The sequence below is a fragment of the Lissotriton vulgaris genome, chromosome 10 (assembly GCF_964263255.1).
Source record: "Lissotriton vulgaris chromosome 10, aLisVul1.2, whole genome shotgun sequence".
NCBI classification, from domain to species: Eukaryota; Metazoa; Chordata; class Amphibia; order Caudata; family Salamandridae; genus Lissotriton; species Lissotriton vulgaris.
In genome coordinates this window covers 915,250,364-915,276,350 of record NC_141698.1, presented here as the reverse complement: position 1 = coordinate 915,276,350, position 25,987 = coordinate 915,250,364, and the positions used below count along the sequence as shown (strand labels likewise).

General features: G+C 44.4%; 1 protein-coding gene across 1 annotated transcript in view; it reads right to left on the bottom strand.

The window, feature by feature from the left end:
- Positions 1 to 25,987, bottom strand: part of LOC147689009 (uncharacterized) — a 32,464-nt gene that overhangs the window by 5,571 nt on the left and 906 nt on the right. The window lies entirely within an intron of this gene.

Genomic DNA, 25,987 nt, shown 5'->3' with positions numbered 1-25,987 from the left:
CATCATGCCAAATGTTACGCTTTCGGCGTTAGCAAGGAAACGGCTGTCGTGCAAAAACAGCCCCCGCCGCTAATTGAAAGAACTAGGAACCCACAGGCTACACTAAAACCTAGGAACTAATCGCTAAACTAACCTCCCTTTTCTGCTCCCTCCCGATGGTGCCAGGCGCAGGAAGAGGAAGTTCCCTTCCTCCCCTGCACCTAAATACCCACCCCCTAACTCCTCCCCTTCCCCTACCTGGCCTATCAATGCGCGAATGACCCCGGGGGAAGACTAGTCTGCGACTGTGCTTCCCCCGGGGCCCGGCATTGGCCCATGGTGCAAACATTAACCTCTTAAGTGCTGCGCCTATACCAGCGGCCGACAGCACCACTACCTCGGGAGTGCTGCCGTCGGCCGTTGGACGTTCCAGCTGCACCTGCGCAATGGAACGTTCAGCACTGGAGCTGGACGTTCCAAAGCAGCTAAGGTGTTAAAGTAACTTCTTCTGGATGAAAAACTTTGTATGTGCATGTGTTATGGACATGTCAGGCAAAATAGAGTGCGAACTCCCCCAGCTAATCTCAGCACCAAACAAGCATTTATAAATGCAATAGGACTTGTCTTTATTTGAGACCTATTGCATTGTAAATAAAAGTGCATGCGTGTAAGAAGGTACAAACGGGAGTGTAGGGTGGTGGTGGTCAGAGAAGTCTCGGACTGCAAGAGGGAACGGGGGAGGCAGGGGAACAAAATAGGTTTTAAAGTAAAGGGGCTGATAGCTATGGAAGGAGAAAAATGACACCATGGCCGTCAGGAGGCGGGATTAAGTTACCGAAAACCAATCAGATTGCAGCATTTAGGATTTCTGCCAATCAAAAAGATAGGCTTAAAGTGGGCGGAGCTTCCCCCGCTCTACTGTATTCAGCATCTCTCGGCGAGACAGCGCATGCGCTGCCTAGGCGAGATCTAAAAATGAGGGTTTTTTCAATACCAAATTGAGTGACCAGCTCTAGGAAGGGTACAAAACCATATTTATCCAGCAACTGGCCTAGTTTACAAATCTTTTTTCTTTCTATTTGTGTCTCCCTGCCTATGTTTATTTACAATCAAATGATTCTTCAATTATGGAATACAGTCAGGCTCCCCTCTATTTCTGAATTCTGGAACACAGTATAAAAATACTTGACAGACAGAGGACAAACTTTTTAACTTTTTAGTCTGACCTTGAATTTTGGGGTCAGACCATATGGTCCCTGATCTTCAATCATTTGATTTAGAATTTCTGAGAAAAAAGGGCTCTTCTTTAGTGGGGATAGCCACTCTTCTTGAAAAAGGGAGCTGACACCGCCATGTAATTCCATTTACAATCTGGTACAGCTTAGTGCCTGTGCTGCAAGGAGGCAAAAGCGTATTTTCTAACTACTGCAGGAGTCATACTTTTTTTTTTTTACTTGTTTTTATTGGCATTTCGTTATTAAACATTACAAATCATGTAATCAGACATACAATCAATACAATGTACCGTATTCACAAAAATCCAGCAGTGGTATGTGGAGCGGATCTGTAAGCTATATGCAACAGTATTATTTAAAACTGGGGTGTAAACTAGGGAGAGGGGCATGTAAGTGCAGAGTGTGGGTATAGGAGGTATAATTCGGGTCTGGGTGACATACAATTCGCTGAGTGTCATGTGAGAGGGGGCTACGTTGGGCCATTGACGGGGGTCAATAGTTTTATATGACATGATGTGAGGTACAACTGTCAGCAGCATACATGAGCCATCAGGGGGGGTTCAAGGTCTGCGGTCGTGCCTGCGTTGGTGGGTGGGGGGTGGTGGGGTTAGATGGGCTAGCATCTGGTGCCTCCCTGCGTGTTGCTTGTTTAAAACGGTGCAATAGCACAGCCCACTCCATGGAAATAGGGTGTTTTCGGGTACCTTTGACCTCTACTTCGCGTAGCGTGTCCTCCTCCGCCACCGCCCACTTGCATACCGCTCCCATCCATGCTGCTAGAGAGGGGCCCGTGGGGGATCACCAGTGCATGGCTATACTCTGTTTTGTTAACAATAACGCTAGTGTGATGAAGCGCTTGTGTGCTTTAAGGTGCTTCTGTACCTTGAATATGCTGAGCGCGCTAGCTTCCCACGTGTCCAGGGTTGTGAGTCCCGTGAGGTCTCTCAGAGTGTCATGGACAGTTTGCCATAAGGGACGAAGAGCGAAGCAACTCCAGAACATGTGGTGAAAGTCAGCCTCTGGGGAGTGGCATCTGCTTTCCGGCCCGGGGGTTGTGGTGGGGCCGGTAACTTTCGAGGAGTTGGTGATATCGTAGAAACTGACCCGGGGGGAGACCGTATTTGTCCACAAGGCATTGGAATGGCTTGATCAGCCAGTCCTCGAAGAGGGATTCCATGTCAGTGATCCCACATGCTGTCCATGCCGTTAGCATGTCGGCCGTGTAGTATGTTTCGAGCCTCGGCCAGCCAACCAGTGGGAGTAATGGGGAGTATGGGAGAGTTCCAGGCGACATGCGGTGAACCCGTAGCATGCATTGGCGCGCCACAGTTACCTGTAAGGGGTATGTACGACACGGTTTGGTGCCGGGGAGGAGGAGACGGGTGAGTTCTGGAGCGGGAATTCTACCCCTCGGGGTGTGTGTCTCATTCGCATGTCGACCCGCAGTCCAGTAAGATAGCCATTGAAGTTGTGCTGCTAGAAAGTAAGACTCAAAGGATGGGGCTCCTAGGCCTCCCTGAGTGGTAGGTAATTTTAGTGTCTTCAGTGCTATTCTGTGTCTGCCCGATCCCCAAAGGAGCGCGCCAAGAAGGGAGTTGAGGTCGCGAAAGAAGGTTTTGGGTGGGATTACCGGTAGATTCGTAAAGTGATATAAGAGCCGGGGGAGCATTATCATTTTAGCTAAAACCACTCGGCCAATTGGGGCTAGCGGGAGTCTGTTCCAAAATTCTACCGCCGACAGGAGGCTCGCTAGTGCTCTGCAGTGGTTGCCTTAAAAAATGTCAGCAGAGGAATGGTAGAGACAGATCACGAGGTACCGGGGGCCTCCGTGCTCCAGGACACTCTCTGAGTCCCCATCCATACGTCGCGATGGGGAGGTCCGGATGGAATGGATATATCGTGGATTTGTCCCAATTTACTTTGAGTCCGGAGGCGTCCGGGAATTCCGCGAGCGGCATCCATATGGGAGTTAGGTCATCCGCGATGTCCCGCACATAAATTAGAAGGCCGTCAGCGTACATGGAGACGCTATGAGTAATGTCCGTGAGTGGAATGCCCCATTGCATGCCATCCTGACGTAATCTTATGGCCAGTGGTTCGACCGCGAGGGCGAAGAGGAGGGGTGAAAGGGGGCAGCCTTGCCCTGTGCCCTTCCGGACCTCGAAGGCCGCGGAAATGCGTCTACCTATCCGTACCCGTGTGGTAAGGCCTTTATATAATAGTCGCGTGTACGCTAGAAGAACGGGGCCGATGTCAAGTCGGTGTAGGACCAAAAATAGATATTGCCAGGTGACTGCAGGAGTCATACTTGACCAGATAAAACATGAAGAATATAATAGGCAACCCGGTATTCCTGGGACCCCAGTTAAAAAAAATTAAAGTGAAACTGGGTTTTTCTAGTATAGATTGTTATATTAAAGTTCCAAATGAATGAATATTTGACAATTAAATTTACTCAATAATCAGTATTTTAATTTCTATGCAGGCAATAATGGAAGTGCATAAACTGCTAGGTAAACCATACAACGTTGCAGCGCTTAGTATCAAATGTGAAAAGAAGGTGAGCTATGGTGAGATAGATGTCCAATTTACTGTAATACAAATGATTTATCAAAACACAAACTCTCCTCAGAGTTGAAGTTTCAAAATTGCGCATTTGTTTGCACAGCCAACACTCAGATATATTAATGTATTTACCCCGAGAAGGTTCTGTGTTGCTGGGGTATTCAGCAGGACCCAAATAAGGTAGCAGCTGTGATAACAGATAGAAAATAGTGATTTTGAGCAAGAAAGCTAACAACAGCCTTTGCTAACATGATTTGGATATAGAAGAATTTGTGAAACTTCTGTAATTAGTTGCATATTACTTAGAGGATGTTACCTTATCCGTGTCATGGTGAAGATCCCACCCACAAATAATGTTCCTGGAGTCGAAACGTTGACTGTGCAAGCAAAAGTGCAAATCTGTAACCTGAAGTTTGAGTGGAGTCTGTGTTATGTTATGTTATAACAATTTATCTAGCGCACTAAAACCCGTGGGTGTCTAGGCACTTGCGGTCTTCCAATACTGTGTCAGGGCAAACTAGTTTCTGAAAAGCCATGTCTTGAGTAGCTTCCTAAAGTCGAGCAAGGAGGAGGTCCTCCTTAGATTAAGCAAAAGGGAGTTCCATTCCGTGATGGTCTTGTAGCTGAACCTCTTTTCCTGTGTTATGATAAACCTATTGTGTTATAGTCTACTTGACATTTATCTCACCAATGTGCACCTTTTTCACATTCAGCACTAAGAAATGCACCATTTTATGGAACACCTAATGTTGTTGCAGTTCTGTTAGTGCCTTAAAAAAGCTTAAATACTTATTGTTCAGTATAAGTTATTGTCAAATATCCTTTTATTTGAAATTTAATATAAATTAACCTATCAGAGTGAACCCCTTTTTCACTTTACAGTTAAAGCATAAGACAATGTCATGCTTTTAGAAAATATTTGTTCTTTTGGGATAAAAGCCTTCTCTAAATTACAGGGCAGGCTCAGAAACAGAAATAAACATCTTCACAAGGTTGATCCTGACCAGTAAACAGATAAAGAGAGATGCCTCCACTTCTTAAGGTCATGTCCTGTCCTATATTGCTAAGCAGAACTTTGTGGGGTTACAGAGCAAGCAGTGCCCACTGGACCAAAACTGTGGTGGTTAAGTTGTTTGCCCATGGTGTCCTCGGTTATGTCCTACTGTTAGTCTGCCAACAGGGCCAATTTATAGGGATCAAGGGATGCAGAATGCAGCACACATAGAAAGAGGAAGTATTGAGGTGAAACAAAGATATTTCTCCTCATTACGCATCCCCTTAGAGTGTATATCTTTTAGATGTGTTCCCAGGTTTATCACTTTGGTAAATGGGGGAATGCATCAAAATCCGTGGGAGTTGCATGGGAATGCCCACATAATGGCATTGGAACGCCTTCCCTCGGCAGAGTAAGGCAACCCATCAATTTGAGCTGCGATGCGGTACTCCAGATTTAAGAAGCCACTCGGGGCCACAACAGTTGGCCATGCATGGCTTCATAAATGGAATATTTTTACTTGTGTTGTGCTGGGAACACATTGCGAGGTGCAAGAGTAACGCAACTCCACTGATAAATATGCCCCCCAGTCCTGAGGTTTTACAAGGCACGCTCTAGGGGTGACATTATTGTTTGAAAATACATTTTTCTACATAGGAAATGCACTTTTTTCATTGCTCACTGCAATGCTTCTTAATTGTAGACAAACCAGAGCTCAGTTGTGCTCCTGGCAGATGTCTTTTAGTAATATATGTGTTTGGTGTAAATGTATGCCTCAGCCCACGCATGACATTTAACTCCCATTCCATTAGTGTTATTTTTGCACCAACTGCCATTGACATACAGGAAAGCTCAATAAGTCAATTGGGTGAAACTAATTTTAACAGTACCACAGTGTCACAGGCTCATAACCCCCACAAAAGTTGAGCTCAGAAAATGGCAAAAAATCAGATTTCCTACAAATCCTAATTTACATAGATGAGTCTCATCCAAAAAGATTGAAAATAACTCTGAACCTGCCAACTGATCCTCAGTGGAGTTTTGATGTAATTAAAACTAAGCATAAAAGTGAATATGTTGACTGGGCTAGAGGCTAATCATTTATCTCGCATAAGGCACACCATTTATAAACATATGCGGAACCACTTTAATAATTTCATCTTCATATTCAATATTTTTTCATTTGGATAATCTTTCTTTCAAGAATTTGACACACTATTATGTCATGCAGTTAATAGTGGATGCATTCCAAAAAGAACTCTCTCTGGCATGTGTGCCCCTCTGAGAACATGCACACATGCATTCTGCTCTAAAGGCAGTTTTCTCAAAGTAATTTCATCTTGCCATCTTTCTCTGACAGTTTTGTGGTTTAGGGCATTATAACTAATGCAAAAACCTATAAAGAACATTTTTATTTTGCTCAATTTTACAGCTCAGCCTGAGACACCCTTGTTGAGAGTATAGAATACCACAATCTTTTAAATTAGATAAATCCTATATATGTGGATTTCTTTGAGTGATTTGCACAAAATTAATTTAAAAGAAGAATAAAAAACAGAGACATTTCAAACCTTAATACTGCTAAGGAAGATCGGAAATCACAATAATATAGCTCTGAAAGTTAGGCACTGAAACCAGAATTGATGACTTAGAGAAATAGGCAATTGAGCCCATGTGGAGCCATGTAATATGTATATATACACATCTGACTACAGTCCTGCCTTCACTATGCAAACAAAATTTAAACAGACAACAAAAGGAAAGATCAATGAAGTCAATTTTTGTCAAAGCTACCTCAATAACATTTCGGTTGCTTTCACTGTGCCGTTATATGAATTAATTGGTGTTTATTTATCGATGGCAAGATGACTATCACTCACCAGCCCATCTGTTAATCTTAGAAGACATTTCAGGCCAGATGTACAACCATTTTTGGTTGCGCAAACAGGTCTGAGAACCAGTTTGCGCATGCAAAAACAGCATGGGGAATGTACAAACCCTATTTTGCAAGTCGTAATTTTTTGCGACTCGCAAAATAGGTTTTAGCTACTCGCAATTGGAAGGGGCATTCCCTTCCTAATAGCGTGCACAACCCTATGTAAGAATGTTTTGCGTCCTGAATTGCGGGCGCAAAACACGCGCAAATTACCACCCTCTTTAAAAGAGTGGTATTGCACTCGAAAAAGGGAAGGGGTCCCCAGGGGACCCCTTCTCCTTTGCAAATGCAGGGGAAAATATTTTTTAAGGGCAGGCAGTAGTCCCAGGGACCACCACCTGACCTTAAAAAATGGAGCGAAAAAATTTCATTTTCTTTTTTTTTTTCAAAAGCATCCCGTTTTCCTTTCCGAACTGCCAAGCCATGTCTTCCCTGGACCGGAATCAAGCATCCTAGGACTGGTTTCTGGCTATCAGCCGTCTTCAGCCAGTCCTGTGCTCACTATGCCACTGGAGTCAAGCTATCCTGGCTGAAGACAGCTGATAGCCACAAACCGGTCCTAGGATACTTGATTCCGGTCCAGAGAAGACATACTTGGCATTTCGGTCTGGACTGTTCCCATGAGGCATAGGGTCAAGACTGATTTGCATATGGCCATGTCTGAACTGGGGTGGCTTGGTGAGCAAAATAACGATGGATTAAACCCAGATCTGTGACTGGGGGTGAATGTTTTGCCATTGTGCAACATTCCGTCCATCATCTTGTGGGTTTTGCTGTTCACCCTATGTGGGAAGGGTATGCCAGACGTGGGTCCCATGCTCACTACGCCACTGGAGTCAAGCTATCCTGGCTGAAGACGGCTGATAGCCAGAACCGGTCCTAGAATGCTTGATTCCATTCCAGGGAAGACATGGCTTGGCAGTTCTGTCTGGACTGTTCCCATGAGGCACAGAGTCAAGACTGATTTGCATATGGCCATGTCTGAACTGGGGTGGCTTGGTGAGCAAAATATTGATGGATTAAACCCAGATCTGTGATTGGGGGTGAATGTTTTGTCATTGTGCAACATTCCGTCCATCATCTTGTGTGTTTTGCTGTTCACCCTATGTGGGAAGGATATGCCCAGATGTGGGTCCGGTGCTCACTACACCACTGGAGTCAAGCTATCCTAGTTGAAGACAGCTGATAGCAAGAAACCGGTCCTAGGATGCTTGATTCCGGTCCAGGGAAGACATGGCTTGGCAGTTCGGTCTGGACTGTTCCCATGAGGCACAGGGTCAAGACTGATTGGCATATGGCCATATCTGAACTAGGGTGGGTTGGGGAGCAAAAAAACAATGGATTAAACCCAGATCTGTGACTGGGGGTGAATGTTTTGCCATTGTGCAACATTCCGTCCATCATCTTGTGTGTTTTGCTGTTCACATCCATCCATAGCTGAAACATAATGCTGTCTTCTTCTTGAGGTGGCAAGCCTACATGGCCTTAGAAAATCTTATTCATGCACTAGTACTTTCAATTTTCTTACTTTACCAAATTGCTCAGAACCTTAGCCATCTTGCGTCTTTCAGAAAATGTGGTGCCTTTACTTTTTTTTAGATCAGGTCTCATAACTAGTACCCAGTTACCCTCTTTCCACATGGATAATTTAGCCCCTTGCAACTGATCATAACACTCCTTGTACCTCTTCTTGTACTTACCAACCTTTCTCATGATATCCTCTCTATACACATGAACATGTTTATAACCTTGCATCCAAGAAGGAGAAATTTTGGCTTCTGGTTCCCTTCTCCTGGGGGAGGCAAAAGGTGACATTCTAGTCACAGAGTATGTGGTGGTACGATAAATCCACAGCATATTTACCAATACCATCTAGCCCTTCACTCTTTCTGTCTGGAGGCATCCTTTCAGCTTATGGTTCACTCTCTCTGACATACCATTACCTCTGGGAAAAATAAGGCATTTTTTTGGTGTGTGATCCCCATCTCTTTTATAAAGGTTTGATTTCTTCCGAGGTAACTGAACACCATTGTTGGTCAACAATGTAGTAGGAATTCCTTCCTCAGAAATTCTATAAGCAGTTTGGTGGAGGTGTGGTTGACAGCTTTTAGAACTATCCATTGTGACCGATAAGCCACTAAAACCTGGATGAACTTGCCACCCAACACCTTGGCACAATAGGGCCTATAAACGTGGAACCTCCACTGCACATAAAGGAGCTGTACATAGCATCTAGACCTTGTCACTGTTAGCTTAGCTTATGCAGTCTCTTACTTTGAGTTCAATCATGTGATCTAATCTGGGCCACCAATATAAGGACCCCGTCCTATTCTCTGTCAAGCTTCTCCCAAGATGGCGCTCATGTTCCAAGTCCATTATCCTGTTTCTCAATGATTTGGGCAATACCAGTTGCTCAACATTATGCTTATACAGTTTGTCATTCAACAAATTCAACTCTTCCTGCACATCATAGTGCGCTCTCTAACACTCCTCTGGGTCTTGTTTCTTAGGCCACCCTTCTACCACCTGTTTCTTCACTTTCCCTATTTGTCGTCTTCTGGTACACACTTTTCCCATTCTTCCTTATCAATTCCTTCCATGGTTCCATTCAAAACAATCTGCGCTTCAGTAAACTCTTCTTTGCTTCCTTCAATTGGAATGGGCAACTGGGACAAGCAATCGGATACTATATTTCTCAACCACAGTAGATATTACATTGCAAAAGTATAACCCTCCAAACCCAGCATGCATTTAGAAGTTCTTGATGTGGGATGTGTATATCTGGTGATAATGCATGAAAGAGGAGTTTTTGATCAGTGTGTAATGTGAATTTCATACCCTGTATGTAAAACTTAAAGAGCTTCATTTCCCAGTAACAGCCCAAGGCTTTTCCTCGCACTACCAAATAACTGTATTCCGCCCCTTTGAGTGTCCTGAAGGCAAATGCCGCAATATATTCCTTACCATCAACAATCTGGGTAAGGTTGGCCCCAACCCCTTGGTGCTCGCATCAGTGGTAAGAATGGCTTTGTTTGTGTGCCAAAGCATGCAATTGTACGGACATTGACTATTTCATTTTTAGTGTTGAATGCTTCTTGACATTCTTCATTACAATAAAAATGTGATCTTTTTTTAATATTATTGTAAGTGGGTCTCCAATTTTAGAAATATATTTCTCAAATTTGAAGCCGTATTCTGTCAAAACAAGGAATGATTTAAATTGGTCATTATCCTGGGCTAAATCCAGTTTTGGTTTGCTTCCATCTTGGGAGATGGTATGTCCTAAATAATTGACTAATTCCAACCCAATCTGACATTTATCTTTCTTAATGAAAAGAACCGTAGATTTCAGTCATGTTAATATCTTCATGTTGTGTTCCCTTTAATTTTCGCCATCTACAAGTATATCATTGTGAAAAAAAGACTTTAAGGAGATCTCTTAGGATGTGCTACATGATTCTCTGGAAGGCTGCTGCAGCTGATGCCAACCCTAAAGGCATACAGCAATGAATGCTCCCAGCGGTGTAACAAATTATCAAATTATATGAGATGCCTAGATTTTTGTGTGAAGGTCCACTTGGTGGTAAGCCAAAAGTCAAGCACTCTGAAAGAGCTAACATTCCCCACAATATTAAGTAAATCTTTTTTCTGGGTAAAAAGTTTTAGTCAATCAAGATCTTGGCGTTAAGGCTGTACATTCTACACAAAGTATTATTCATCCACCTCCCGAATGCTCGGTCAGCACTATAAGTCAAGCCAATCCAAAGCTTCAATGGGTTTATTACAAAATTTCAAAACTCTTTTTGAAGTGGGTTTCCCACAAGAAGAGGAGTGGGGCAGATTTCGTGCATCACTAGGGTTGTATTAGTTTTCATAATACTAATATGTTGAAAGTTTGTTGGGGGCCTACTGAAGGACTGGGCTATTCTAAGGCCCAGCGGTGCCAGGGGACAACACCTGAAACCTTTGTGGGTTACCTGTTCCGGCGTACAAATGACAGAGACACGGGACACTTCCTTCGGCATCAAAGATCAAGGTTTATTTACTGCAGGGAACACAGAAGTCACAAGAAGTACAACACGTGTAGGTTCTGGGAGACTGCTTCAAATTGCAACTGTGGATCGCTCCTTTTATACAGTTTTTAGTCATTGCACAACATGGTGAACAAAAGGTTACAATTCAGTTCCCACAGTAAAACTTCGAAGGGTCACTTTCATGTATTCAGGAGCCCGGAACATAATTACAGTAACATCGCCGGTTCCCAACTATAAAAGTACGTTATCCCACCATTAGTACATTCCATTCCGGCTGTAAACGAATTAAGGAAGTGTCAGAAACAGGTGCAAGGGAAGACAAAGATAGACAACAGATTGAAAAGAGTGTAGGGGGGTGATATCGGAAACACGATTGCAGGATCAAAGGAGACATGCCTAATGAATGCAAGGCTGAAACAATAGACCGGCACGGCAAGATGAGCCTCGAGCGGGGCCATCTGCCTTTGCAGTGTCATCCCCCTCGTCATAAAGACACCCTCAAAGGAACACGTGTCTTCCGCAAGAGTTTGGGAATCCCAGGGTCACGAAGCGGACAGTGTCCGTTCGCTGGCTACTTGAGGGCAAGAGACAAAATGGATGCCGTATCTAAAATGGAACCCGTGGGTTCAGATGAGGAAACCCACGAAACGGACGAACGGTTTAGGTCAGCATAGCGAAAACGCGTACACCCACTAAACTCGTCATTTGCGGTTCATAGATACCAAACTCGTCCATATTCGAACGAGTCAAAAACACCACTTATAATTGTCACGGAACCTCAGACGCTCCTTTTGCCCTCATGTAGGCAAGCCCTAGTCGATATCAGAATCGATCTCGATATTCATCAGATCATTCAGATGTTGCTGCAACATCATTCTATCCATCAATGTTTCCTTGATAACAGATGGCCGTCTTATACACGTCGTAGCACAGAGGCCACATAAGGCAGGACCACACTGTACACAAAGACAACACGTGAACAGAAATGCTACAACAACCCCAATGATCATCAGAATCTTCCAACCCCACGTCGACATCAGGCCCCAAAACCATCCTAGGAGCGTCCAATCACCTACGTCCACGTGTATGGACTCGGAGATCTTATGCAACTTCGAGATGGCTTGATAGACAGTTGGAGCGTTATCAGGGATGAAAATGCAGCAACTCGAATGGATCACCTTAAATACACCACCTCTTTCTGCAAGAACAACGTCTAAAACCATACGGTTTTGTAACGTCATAAGCCTGTCCGCCTGAAGCTCTGCTGTCAGATTACCAAGGGCACTTGCAGTGATATTAGCAGTCGATTCCACCACTCGAGTCAACTGTCTCAGGTTCCTACTATTGATCATAGGTCCCCAAAACGGCAAGAAACCCTTAAAGAAGTCTCCTGCTTCTTGACCGGCAGTGTCTTCTTAGCTAATCACGCCTCTCACAACTCTGGTCTTGTGATAATCCGACCCAACTTTAAAGGTCGGTGGCAACAGATTCGCAATATAACAGGTTCCTGAAAAGTCACGAGGCAACCATGTATATGCGCGGTCGTAACATACAAAGTATGTACCCTTGGCAGTCAAAAGAACAGGGGAAGAGGCCGTTGGTAAAACATACGTTTCAGTACAGGCACTCCTCCCAAGCTGAGCTCGCGGACTTCGGCCAAGACCTTTCAAACAGAAGTTACCAAGATGGGGTACGATCCAGATCGGAGACGAGCTTTTAAGCTGCCGATCACCCACTGACGTGCTATACTCAGCCTCACTCAGATCTCCGTATGCTCGCACCTCTTCCTCTGGGATAAGCGATGCATCAAAAATATCTCTATCTAAATCGGCAATCGCTCTTGCCAAAGGCTTGTGGTACGGGCCAGGACCATGATCTGCAGTGCGTGGCTCTCGATGGGGGTAGGAAACTAGTGCGCCACGAAATATAGTTTGGAATGCTCGAGCTGACCCCTGGGAACTATAAGGAAGAACCAAGTACGGAATTCCCCTATCCATGGTATGTGGCATTAAACCACACACCCAGCAGTTGGTAGTATTCATCACCAACTGATGTTGATGAAGAAGCTGAACGAAGGAGTTATTCATGAATTCCGCACGTCTAACCTGTTTGTGTTGGGGTAGAGGGTGAAAGGAATGGGGAGAAACAGTGGGAACAGATTTTGGTTCAGAAGAAGAAGTAGGTGAAGTAGAAGGCAATAACGATTGTATTCCATAATATACTCCACACATAGAATGGAAACAGTCAAGAACAGCAGGAACACCTGAAACAGAAAGCATTTAGTTCGTACAACCCTGTGTAGTGATGATCTTTGCACTAGAGTCTTCTCCACTTCCGACAACTTTGAGAATCCCATCCTCTAAAAACCGTCCGCAACGTTCTTGACGCACTTCATTCTGAGTAGCGATTATCAATTCCCAGGAGTTCCTAGGAATCAACAAAAGTACCGACCTAGTGTCAGGAACCTGCTAAACAGAAGGAAGTACCCGCATGGCCCCACGGTCAACCCGGATGCGAGGTTCTTTAATCAAACATTCAAGTGTAATACAAAATCTCCTAGCTGTGGAAAAAAACACACGTGGAAAAGAACTCAAAATCAATAGAAGCTGCAATTGTTCATAATGTTCAAAATGACAATAAGGGGTAACGTGAATTTCAAAAAAGGGGAAAAAACCAAAAGGTATTTTATTAGTCTTTGTTATGAGAACGAAGGAAATATCTGCTTCTTCCAGGACGAGTCTGCTCCACGAATAATTGTTCAGGTTGCGGAACAGAGTCCTGTTGAGCAGATGATAGTTCAAGTCTTGAGTTTCCCAAAGGCACAGAATCAACAGATGTGTCTGACTGCAATGAAGTATCTCCTACAAGTTGAGCGTCACTGAACGGCACAAATTTAGTCGGGGTCTCAGTCTCCGTTGCTGCAAATCCAGTCCTCACCCACGAATCTGCCGGTAAAGGTATAGGCACCTTTTTGGTGTGGGTGGCATGCACCCAGTTTTTCCGACCTTCCAGACGAACTGCAGTTCTCGTGGCGAGGAGGACCTGAAAAGGGCCCACAAATCTCGGCTCCAAGTTACGCTTCCTTTCAAAATTACGGGTGACAACCCAGTCACCCGGTTGAAGCCGATGTCCAGGACCCTATGTCTGTGCCGGCAGTGCTTCAAAGACCTGTTGATGAATTACCCTCAGTTTAGCAGTCAGATCATGAAGATAATCAATTAACATTGGGTACTCAAGACTATCGAAGGACCTAGGCCTAGGGACCCCCCAAACATTCGCAGGACGGCCGAACACAATCTCATATGGGCTAAGCCCTACTCGAGAGTGTACAGTCGCCCTGGTCGACAAGAGAGCCAGCGGCAAGGCATCAGGCCATGACAGACCTGTCGTAGCTTGGATCTTAGCAAGTTTCAATTTTAGAGTACCATTGTACCCTTCAACCAAACCTGCTGACTGGGGATGATTGGCACTGTGGAATTTTTGTGTAATTCCAAGGCCCTTACACACACTCTTCATCACACTTCCCACAAACTCACTTCCGTTATCAGACCATACAATCCGTGGCATTCCATACCGAGGAAAGTCTTCCTTCAGTAGGACTTTCGCTGTGGACAGGGCAGTATTATCTTTGAGAGGATAGGCTTCGATCCATCTGGAGAATGCGCAAACCACAACTAAAACGTACTTCAGATTATTACATCTCTCCATATGGATGAAGTCCAGTTGGATAACCTCAAAGGGACATGTAGGAGGAGCAAAATGGCCAGGTGGGGTAGGTGTGCCCTTGCCAGGATTGTACATCATACATACCATACAATTCTTAACCATTCTCTCAGCACACTTAGCGATACCATCATTCTTCCATACAGGGGACAGCAACTTGCATATACCTTTCGCCCTAATATGCGACAAGCCGTGAGCCATAGTCACAACGGCTAGCACATATGCATCCGGCAACATCCATCTCTGATTTTCCGACATACGCATCTAACTTTCCTGTGCTTTCTTTCCACTTAGTCTTTTCAGTTTCGGTGGCCTCATTCTGAATCGCTTTCACACTCTCAACAGTGTCCTCACACATACCAGTCTCTGCAGGCCACCTCACTGAACTCGTAACATACATTCGGGTTGCGAGATTTCTAGCTGTCTCTTTAGCAATCTCATCCGCAAACGCGTTACCACGACCAACATCATCCGTCACTTTTCGGTGCGCGCTGCATTTAATAATCGCCACCTGCTTAGGCAATGTAAGTGCGTCTAAAAGATCGTTCACGAGCTGTCCGTGTTGGATCTTTGTGCCATGCGATGTCATAAAGCCTCTCTCTCGCCACAATCGACCAAAGCTATGTGCAACGCCAAAAGCATATTGGCTATCGGTAAACACATTCACTCGTTTTCCCTTCGACAAAACACACGCTCTCGTCAACGCAATCAACTCTGCCGCCTGCGCGGAATTCTGATTCAATCTCGCAGTTTCCACAACCGTACTCAATGTTACCACAGCATACGCAGTCATCACATCACCATTCGGCAACTTAAAACACGAACTATCAACATACAAGGTACCATCGGGATCTGCCAATGGAGTGTTTTTTAGGTCAACACGACCCTTCGTTTCTTCCTCAGTTCGCAAATAACAATCATGTGGTGGTACATCATCTGACTCCATATTAGTCGGCAACAACGTCGCCAGATTTAAGACATTGCAGCGCTTTATTTGTATGTGACTTGCCAAAAGCGTCAACTCGTAACCGGACAATCTTGCACTCGTCAAGTGTTGAGTCTTTGTACGATTTAAAAGAGTGTCAACTGCATGCGGAACCATCACCGTAAGCATATTATCCATGACCAATCCTGCAGTTTGTCGAATGGACACCGCAGCCGCCGCTGTCGCTCTTAGACAACTCGGCAATGCTCTAGCTACTGGGTCCAAGGTCGAGGAAAAATATGCACATGGACGCTGCTTACCACCAAATTGCTGCGTCAAAACACTCAACGCACAACCCTCTCTCTCATGAACGTATAGTGTAAACGGCTTACTGTAGTCAGGAGTACCTAACACAGGAGCCGAACACAACGCATCACGCAATTCAGAAAAACTTTTCTGGCACTCTTTAGTCCATTGCAAAGGAGTTGGAACATCCTTGCACGTGAGGGCTACCAATGGTTTCGCTAGCAATGAAAAATTTGGAATCCATTGCCTGCAGTATGAGGTGATACCTAGAAAGGCACGCACATCTCTCTGAGTTGTTGGCATAGTCATTCGAGCGATCGCCGCAATTCTCTCTGGGGTCAACCTTCTTCCCTCCTTTGACAATAAGTGACCGAGATAGGTTACTTCTTGACAACAATATTGCAGTTTAGAAGGTGACACCTTGTGATGTAAGTCACAGAGATGCTGTAACAGCGATACCGTAGCAGTTTTGCAGATCTCTTTTGTGTCAGCAGCCACCAGCAAGTCATCAACATACTGGATCAAGGCCGCACCAGCCGGTAACACAAACACATCAAGTTGACTCTTCAGGGCTTGACTGTATATCGATGGACTCTCACAGTAGCCCTGAGGAGCGTGTTTAAACCTAAAGCTGCAACCTCCTAATGAGAAGCCGAATAGATCTCTGCTTTCCTCAGCAATCGGAATGCTAAAGAAAGCATTCTTCATATCGATCACTGAGAGCCAAGAAGCGGAGGCTGGAATCAGAGTCAGTAAAGCCGTAATGTCAGGCACCACAGGAAATTGAGGAATCACAATTTTGTTCACCTCCCGTAAATCAATAACGAAACGGTAAACAGGAGGCTTAGATGGATCAGTGCGTTTCAAGATAGGTAACACAGGACTATTACACACGTTTCCCCGAGTTTCCTTGATAACATCTTTCTCGATAAAATCATAGATGATCGCTAACAACGCTCGTTCTCCATCAAGGGAGATACGATATTGGGGAATACGTGGCAATCGCACATTCGATTTCAGCTGAACAACATAAGGAGAGATGTCAAGCAGGCCCACGTCATTGGGACCCGTTGCCCACAAAGATGCAGGAAGAGAACTCAATTCCGGTGGGAGCTTATCAGATGACAAATACATAGGAGAGATCACTCTCTGACCCAAAGTAAGCTCCACTCCCGCAGGAGAACAGTACAAAGTCGCATATAACCGTTTCAGCAAATCCAGGCCCAAAAGATTTTCACCACAACCAGTAGTCAAAATCAAGGGAGCTTTCAGCTCACGAGGCCCAATTGTAATGGGCAAAGGGCTAGAGACCGGATTGCTAACGGGGGCGCCAGAGAATCCAACGGAAACATTCGTTAAGCCAGACAAAGGTGCGCCAGGGAGTTTCGAATGCATGATGGAACTTTTCGCTGCACCAGTGTCCAACAGAAAAGGCTCAACTACGCCGGATGTGGCAACTGCGACGTAAGGCCCTCTCTGATCAACCGGAACTGATACTACTCCCTCTCTCTGTCTGTGGCTGTCCTAGTAATTACCGTCATCAATATCATGCTCGATGTAATAATCATCCACATGATACTGTGCAGATCTACCTGACGAAGAACCACGCTGATCAAAGCAATTATTGGAATCAGACGAATTATTAGAACGCTCATTTTGATTTTGAGTAACACCACGACCTCTACCTCGCGAAGCCTGCTGAGGACCACTACGACCTCCTCTAGCTGAACCACCACTATTTCGGTCGCGCAAAACCGGACAATCAAACTTCAAATGACCCTCACCTCTACAGTACGCACATTGATTATACCCGAGCATAGATCCCTGCGTGGAAGTCATTTCGCGACTGTGACCTAGCAGATTGTGACTGCGATCTATTCCGCTGCTGAGAATCATTTTGATTTGAGCGCGGTGGATACGCTTGCTGTAACAGAACTTTCGTTTTGAGATCCTTTGTTTTCTTATCCGCACGATCATTTTCCTCCTTCTCCCTATTTTCATAATATTGAGCCGTGGCCAATATCTGGGCAGAGGTAGAAACAGCCCACGAACTCTCTGAATTTTTCAATTTGTTGCTGAGGTCAGGCAACAAATTCGATACAAATTTATCTACGAACAACCTCTGACCTCCCTCGATGCTCATATCCTGACCACTGTGATCGATGAATGCCTCCTCAAATCTCGTAAAGAAATCGGAGACACTCTCGTCCTTCTTTTGCTTACACGCAGACAGTTTATCCCAATTGACTTTCATTGCTGGCATAAGTGTCTTCATTAGTGTAATAATTCTTTGAGGCAAAGCCGTAATTAACTGCTCAGGCTTAGCCCCACCAACCTGCAATGCATCAGCCGCTGTAAGTGCAGCCCAATCACCACCTAACTCAGCTGCGTGATCTTCTTGGCGAATTTTCGCCCAAACCGGTTGAGGTACTACGTTGCCGAACAACATGTCGATGTCGGCAAGATTCATGATAGTAGCATCTACTAATTGGGACAACTCTTTAGAGTATCCTGCAGGATTTTTACGGGGGTCAGGCAAAGATTGTTTTACCTGCAAGACTTCCGATCTCTTCCATGGAAGGTGTATCCAAACTCTCTGGAAGTGCAGCGGAATAATAGGATTAGCATTCGCATCACCTGGCATCCACACTGGGGGAACTTCTCGCATGGGATACTGACCAGGTGTTGCCATCCATTCCTCAGTATCATCTTTAAACAATGCTCGAGGTATTACAGTGGGACGAAAGGATAGAAGATGTTCTACAGCACGTCGAACATTACTACCCACAATCATACCACTCGAAAACTGAAGCTGAAGTTCAGTTACGTCGAGCGGTACATCGTTTACCTCATCATTTGTTATCGCTTCACGTAAACATTTGCACATTTCCTCAAACACAAATCTCTGTGTGGGCTCATTGAATTGAGAGAAAGTCTCAAAAATTATGCGCGGGGTGTTTTTAAGGGGATACCTAATCCAATTACGCGCCATCCTAATTAACGTGTCACGTTCCCTACCACCAGGAAGCTGACTTCGTCGTTGGGGAACATCAGAAACATCAGACCCGAGAAGTGGTCCAAAAGGAGAGTAAAGATTAGCAACAGCATTAGGAATGCGTCTTCGAACAGACTGAGAAGAGGAGAAAAGTACAGGGGCAACAACATGAGGACTAAACACAGGAGCAGCAGGAGCAGTAGGAGTAGCCACAAGGGCAGGAGTAGCGGGAACAGCAGGTTGAGAAGGTATAGGCAGTGGAGCAGGTAGAGGAATAGGGACAAGAGGATTCGCAAGAACAGGACCAGCGACAGGCTGACCAGCAGCTGCCGGAACAACAGGTTGGCGAACAGGGGCAACCACAGGCGCTGTAGTATCCTGCGCATATGGAGGTGGTGACTTCAGTAGGTAGGACAACAAAGGGTCCTCTACTGCTTCCTCTCCCTTCTTATCAGTACTCGATGGTAGAACGGGATAACACTTATCCACCGCCATACGTTGTAGTCTATCAAAAACTTCCTTTTCCTTCTCTTCTTTGTCTCGCTGAAACTGCTCTGCATTTCTCATCGTCGTAACAATACCTTCCCTCTTATTTCGTTTAAGCTGTTTGATCTCTTTCTGTTTGGCTTCCTTACGCCATAGCCGAAAGGAATCGAACATGGCCGGCCTTGCTTTCCTTTTAAACAATTTTGCTTCTAGATTATCCAAAATTGCTGTTTCGAAACTACCATGAGGTGGCCAACTAAGGACACCGTCATCTTTTGTGTAGCAGACCCAGCAATCATTATATGCAATAGGACCCACTCCATGTCGACTATATAACTCATAGACCGGAGTTCCAACTGGAGGTATCGGACATGAGTCCTCCAATCGGGAATCCGCACCACAACCTTTAAAGCAGCTAAACAAAGCACTACGGCCAGGCATCGTGCACACTAACCGAGTTTCACAAACGTCAAAGGTTATCGATTTGCGATATCCTTGCAAAAATGCAAGACCCTTGGTCTTTGGCAATTGCAATCGTCAAATAAAACAACTAAGAACCAAGTACTAAGAACCACAAATGCAATGGAACTATGCAACAACCAAGCACCAACAACAACTAAGGACTCTGGGAGCGACCCACAAATACTAAACTGAAAGAACAATGGCGTCACCAGGAAGGCCCGTCAATCGTCTCGCTGTACCAAGGACTACGCCAGGCGCCAAAACAGGTCGACAGTCAGGGCATCAGTCTGTCGCAGCCGTCAGGAGGCGGGGATCTTCGCGGGAAAAGTCTTCGGGCCACTTGTTTCGACAACAGGATCGATGAAGCGGGGTGCACCTTCCCTCGGAGATTTCACACGAAGTTCCTCACGATCGTCGGGCTTTGGACCGGTACCGCTGATGTCGCCCCACATTGGGCGCCAACTGAAGGACTGGGCTATTCTAAGGCCCAGCGGTGCCAGGTGACAACACCTGAAACCTTCGTGGGTTACCTGTTCCGGCGTACAAATGACAGAGACACGGGACACTTCCTTCGGCGTCAAAGATCGAGGTTTATTTACTGCAGGGAACACAGAAGTCACAAGAAGTACAACACGTGTAGGTTCTGGGAGACTGCTTCAAATTGCAACTGTGGATCGCTCCTTTTATACAGTTTTTAGTCATTGCACAACATGGTGAACAAAAGGTTACAATTCAGTTCCCACAGTAAAACTTCGAAGGGTCGCTTTCATGTATTCAGGAGCCCGGAACATAATTACAGTAACATCGCCGGTTCCCAACTATAAAAGTATGTTATCCCACCATTAGTACATTCCATTCCGGCTGTAAACAAATTAAGGAAGAGTCAGAAACAGGTGCAAGGGAAGATAAAGATAGACAACAGATTGAAAAGAGTGTAGGGGGGTGATATCGGAAACACGATTGCAGGATCAAAGGAGACATGCCTAATGAATGCACGGCTGAAACAATAGACCGGCACGTCAAGATGAGCCTCGAGCGGGGCCATCTGCCTTTGCAGTGTCATCCCCCTCGTCATAAAGACACCCTCAAAGGAACACGTGTCTTCCGCAAGAGTTTGGGAATCCCAGGGTCACGAAGCGGACAGTGTCCGTTCGCTGGCTACTTGAGGGCAAGAGACAAAATGGATGCTGTATCTAAAATGGAACCCGTGGGTTCAGATGAAGAAACCCACGAAACGGACGAACGGTTTAGGTCAGCATAGCGAAAACGCGTACACCCACTAAACTCGTCATTTGCAGTTCATAGATACCAAACTCGTCCATATTCGAACGAGTCAAAAACACCACTTATAATTGTCACGGAACCTCACTACCGAATCTGAAAACACTTTAGAATACACTTGACAAACATTATTTTGGCATAATGATCTGTCAACTAATAAAACAGGGATCTGGGGCATTACGGGTGAGTTTAATTTTTAAGTATTCTCTGCTGTTTCCATCCAAACAAACTGTTCTTTTAAACCATCTTTATTAATATTTTCAGAGTTATCATACAACGGATTGCAAATGATCGCTAGCCGGATGGATGATAGAGTATAGATATAATATGTCTGTTCGTGAACTGCTATTTTATAAAGACATGTTTGCACATACAGGAGTTAAATGTGGTCACAAGATGGTAAATAACAAAAAACAGTAAAATAGCAAAAGGGAATAATTAACCAAGCAGCCAAGCCCCCTGCTCAGGGCTCCCCTCATTATTGGGTGTAGACTAGTTGACACAAAATAATGAAACCCCTTGCCCTTACTTTTTATTACTTTGATGATATATCACACACTGCTGAATGTATAGGCACATGCACATAATAATAATAACAATAATAATAATAATAATAATAATAATAATAATAATAAAGGAGCTTATAGAGCGCCTGGTAACTCCTTCCCGGCGTGTCCCCGCGCTGTGGAGGAAAAACCTACCAGAAGTCAGGGACCCACCCCCAGTTCCTGCTCATCCCCAAATAGTGAATAAATGAGTTTTGAGAAGAATCCTAAACCTGGACTCAGATCTTTCCAGCCTAAGGCATGTTGGGAGTTTATTCCAGCTTTGTGCAGCTAGGAATCTGAAAGAGCGGCCGCCCATCCTGGCTTTCTGAAACCTGGGGATTACTAACTGTCCTGTTCCTACTGATCTCAGCGCTCTACCTGGCACATACCTGATAACCAGATCTCCTAGATGGGAGGGAGCGCTGTGCCAGAGAATGCAATGGCATATGAGGAGGGATTTAAACAGGATCATTTTCTTAATGGGAAGCCAGTGAAGAGCTGCCAAGGTGGGCTTGGATGCCGCTCTTCTAGGTAATCTCATTACCAGCCTAGCTGCCGCATTTTGTAGAACTTGTAGGCGGCCAAGATTCTTTTCAGACACACCCAAGTATAACACGTCCCCGTAGTCCAGACGGGACGTAATGAGTGCTTGGGTCATTGTCTGTCTGGCCCCTAGTGGGAGCAAATCCAGAGTTTAATTTAAGTTTTTTAAGATACCAAAGCATTTCCCTACAAGCCGCCGAATGTGAACTTCATAAGAGAGGGTGGAATCCACCCAGATCCCTAAATTCTTAGCTTCCTTGCAAGGAGTGGGTGTGGTGGCCAGGCATTCAGGCCACCAGTCATCCGACCAGTTGAGTGTATTCCCACCTACCACCAGCACCTCGGTCTTGCCCCCATTTAACTTTACGCAGTTCTTATTCATCCAGGAGGCAAGCGCCTGCATGCATGCCCTAAAGTTGTAGGCCTCGGCTGAGGGAGACTGGGATAGTGATATCAACAACTGAGTGTCGTCAGCATAGGAGACTAACTCCACTCCATAAGCCTGTACCACCTCCGCCAGGGGGGCCATATACAGGTTAAACAGAGTGGGACTCAGGGCAGATCCCTGTGGCACCCCCTGCTCTAGAGCCACCTCTGTGGACTGAAAGGATCCCCGTCGGACCTGAAAGCTCCGGCCCGTCAGGAAGGATTTCAGCCATCCCAGAGCGAGGCCTGACACACCTCCCTTGTTCAGACACTGCAGCAAAGTGAAATGTGCCACAGTGTCGAATGCTGCACTGAGATCAAGCATAATCAGTGCCATGGTGTGACCGGCGTCCACTCCTTGCCTGATGGTTTCCGTGGCTCTTAACAGGGTCGTTTCCGTGGAGTAGCCCGCCCGAAAACCCGATTGAGAGGGCTGCAGGAGATTAGCTCCCTGCAGATATGCCAGCAGCTGGGAGTTTACCACCTTCTCTGCTACCTTAGCTACATACGGCAGTAGTGAGATGGGTCTAAGGTTTTCTAGAACGTCATGACTGATGTTAGATTTTTTTCTGATTGGTAGGACTACCGCTCTCTTGCCCTTGGCAATGTCTGGGATTCAAACGAAGTCTCCAGAATATGCCTAATATAAGGCTTCAGAATCACCAGGCTACCTTCTAGCACCTTAGGTGGAGCTGGGTCTCGTGGGGACCCAGATTTAATACTGAGGCAGATGTTTCTCAATATTTCTGGAGGGGGGACTGTAAACTTTTCAAGTCTCAATCCCATTTTACTGTCTCCCATCACTTCCTCGAAGACCAGGCCGCTCTCAGGACAGCTCGGAAACGAGGCATAGATGTTCCTAACCTTCTGCGCAAAAAACTCCGCTACTCTGTTGCACTCGGTCACTGAATCGTTGCCAGGCGCATTCGAGCCGGCTACCATAGATATCTCTTTGAAAATTCTGAAGAGTTCCTTAGCGGAGTTTGCAGCGTCCTCTATTCTGTTTTTCTAGTGAGACGCCTTGGCCCCTCTCATGTCCACCCTATGTTGAGTATTCATCCATTTGAGTAGAAACGATTACGCCCGAACACACTTAATGCTTTTTGGTTACTAAAGCCTTCCCCTCCATGGCTTGACCCTTTTAAAAAAAATCATGATTGTCATTCCTACCACAGGAGTAGGATCATTGTTGTAATCTCCTGGTTTGATGTCAGGTGACTTTAAAATATAATATTCTCTATCTGACATTTAACAAGTAAACACTACTGTCAGTAGGGGGTAGAGAACATACGTCTGCCAGGTCTGTGACTATTTTGTTGTCTAGCAAGATTGTGCCCTTAGGAGAAGGTACCATTTCATAATGATTTACTTCAAATACCATTTTACTGGCATTTATCTCCAGTTAATCTAATACAATTACTTGGCTGCTTGTGATTTTCATACAAGCACTAGAAAATTGTTCTTCCTTGACATAGATCCTATAGTGTGAGTTCTTTGCATAACATACAGTGCTAGTAGTAGTAGTAGAAACCCTGACTACCACATCTGTAACATTTCAGTTTGTCATTGTTCACAATTATTTTAGCAGTTCTTTATGTTTTAATGATTCCCATGACATTTTCCCATCCAACACTACACAAATAGGATGTTCTTCCATGCCTTTGGCTAATTGCATTATATGCTTTAGATCTGGCTTGTCACCTAATAGGTTTTCTTTGATCCTGGGTTTTCTTGTGCACCCTACTACTGAACTCAGATCCACAATTCGCATAACTCTCTATAACTGCCCTTATTAGCAAATTCTGTCAAAACAGTAATGTATGATGTAGTGTTTGTCTTGCACATGTATAAAAGTGTAAACAATATTTATTTTGCGCTCAAAACGTTCCTTGAATTTTTAAAAGACATTTGATGAGCGTCTTGTTCACCTGCACCCTCTGCCATTACTGGTTCCAAAAGATTGGGTGTGCACCTGTTACAACGCATTTTTTACAACGCACTACTGTTACAACGCATCCATTACAACGCGGATACTGTTACAACTCATGTTTTTACAACGCATTTTTTTACAACGCAGGTACCTTTACAACGCATACCATTACAACGTAAGTATTGGTAAGTATATAGTTATTTTTTAAATGTAATATGTTTGGGGTAAAGGGGTATTTTTAGGGGTTAGGGTCAGTTTATGGTTTTTGGGTAAAGGGGTATTTTTAGGGTTCAGGGTCAGTTTTCAGTTTTTGGGTAAAGGGGTATTTTTAGGGTTCAGGGTCAGTTTTTAGTTTTTGGGTAAAGGGGTATTTTTAGGGTTCAGGGTCAGTTTTCAGTTTTTGGGTAAAGGGGTATTTTTAGGGTTCAGGGTCAGTTTTCAGTTTTTGGGTAAAGGGGTATTTTTAGGGTTCAGGGTCAGTTTTCAGTTTTTGGGTAAAGGGGTATTTTTAGGGTTCAGGGTCAGTTTTCAGTTTTTGGGTAAAGGGGTATTTTTAGGGTTCAGGGTCAGTTTTCAGTTTTTGGGTAAAGGGGTATTTTTAGGGTTCAGGGTCAGTTTTCAGTTTTTGGGTAAAGGGGTATTTTTAGGGTTCAGGGTCAGTTTTCAGTTTTTGGGTAAAGGGGTATTTTTAGGGTTCAGGGTCAGTTTTTAGTTTTTGGGTAAAGGGGTATTTTTAGGGTTCAGGGTCAGTTTTTAGTTTTTGGGTAAAGGGGTATTTTTAGGGTTCAGGGTCAGTTTTCAGTTTTTGGGTAAAGGGGTATTTTTAGGGTTCAGGGTCAGTTTTCAGTTTTTGGGTAAAGGGGTATTTTTAGGGTTCAGGGTCAGTTTTTAGTTTTTGGGTAAAGGGGTATTTTTAGGGTTCAGGGTCAGTTTTCAGTTTTTGGGGTACAGGGTAAAAATAAATTACATTTAATTTTAAATTAAATTATTTAATATTAAATAAATTAAATTAAATTACAATGCATTTTTTTTGGGGTTGAGGGTCAGTTTTGAGTTTTTGGGGTACAGGGGTACAGGGTAAAAATAATGTTATATTTTTTTTAATTTTCAATAATTAATTTAAATTATATTTCATAAAATTACTTTAATTTATTTTTGGTGTTTAGGGTCAGTTTTCAGTTTCTGGGGTGCAGGGGTACATGGTAAAAATAAAGTAATATTAATTTAAATTTAAAATAATAAACGGAAATTAACTTATTTAAAATTACATTAAATTATATTTTTAAAATTAAGTTACTATTATATTATTAATATTAACATATACTTACCTATACTTACGTTGTAATGGTATGCGTTGTAAAGGTACCTGCGTTGTAAAAAAATGCGTTGTAAATACATGCGTTGTTACAGTATCCGCGTTGTAAAAACCGCGTTGTAACGGTATGCGGAGTAAAAGTCCGCGTTGTAACATCATATATCCAAAGATTGCCATACGCTTTGCAACCTTCAATGTCAAGGTTATGCAGTCGGTTGTGTTACTTAAAGAAGATATTTTCTCTGTCTTCCCCCAAAAGCTAGCAAGTATGGTTCAAATAGCTAAGTGTATGTTTCTACAGCAA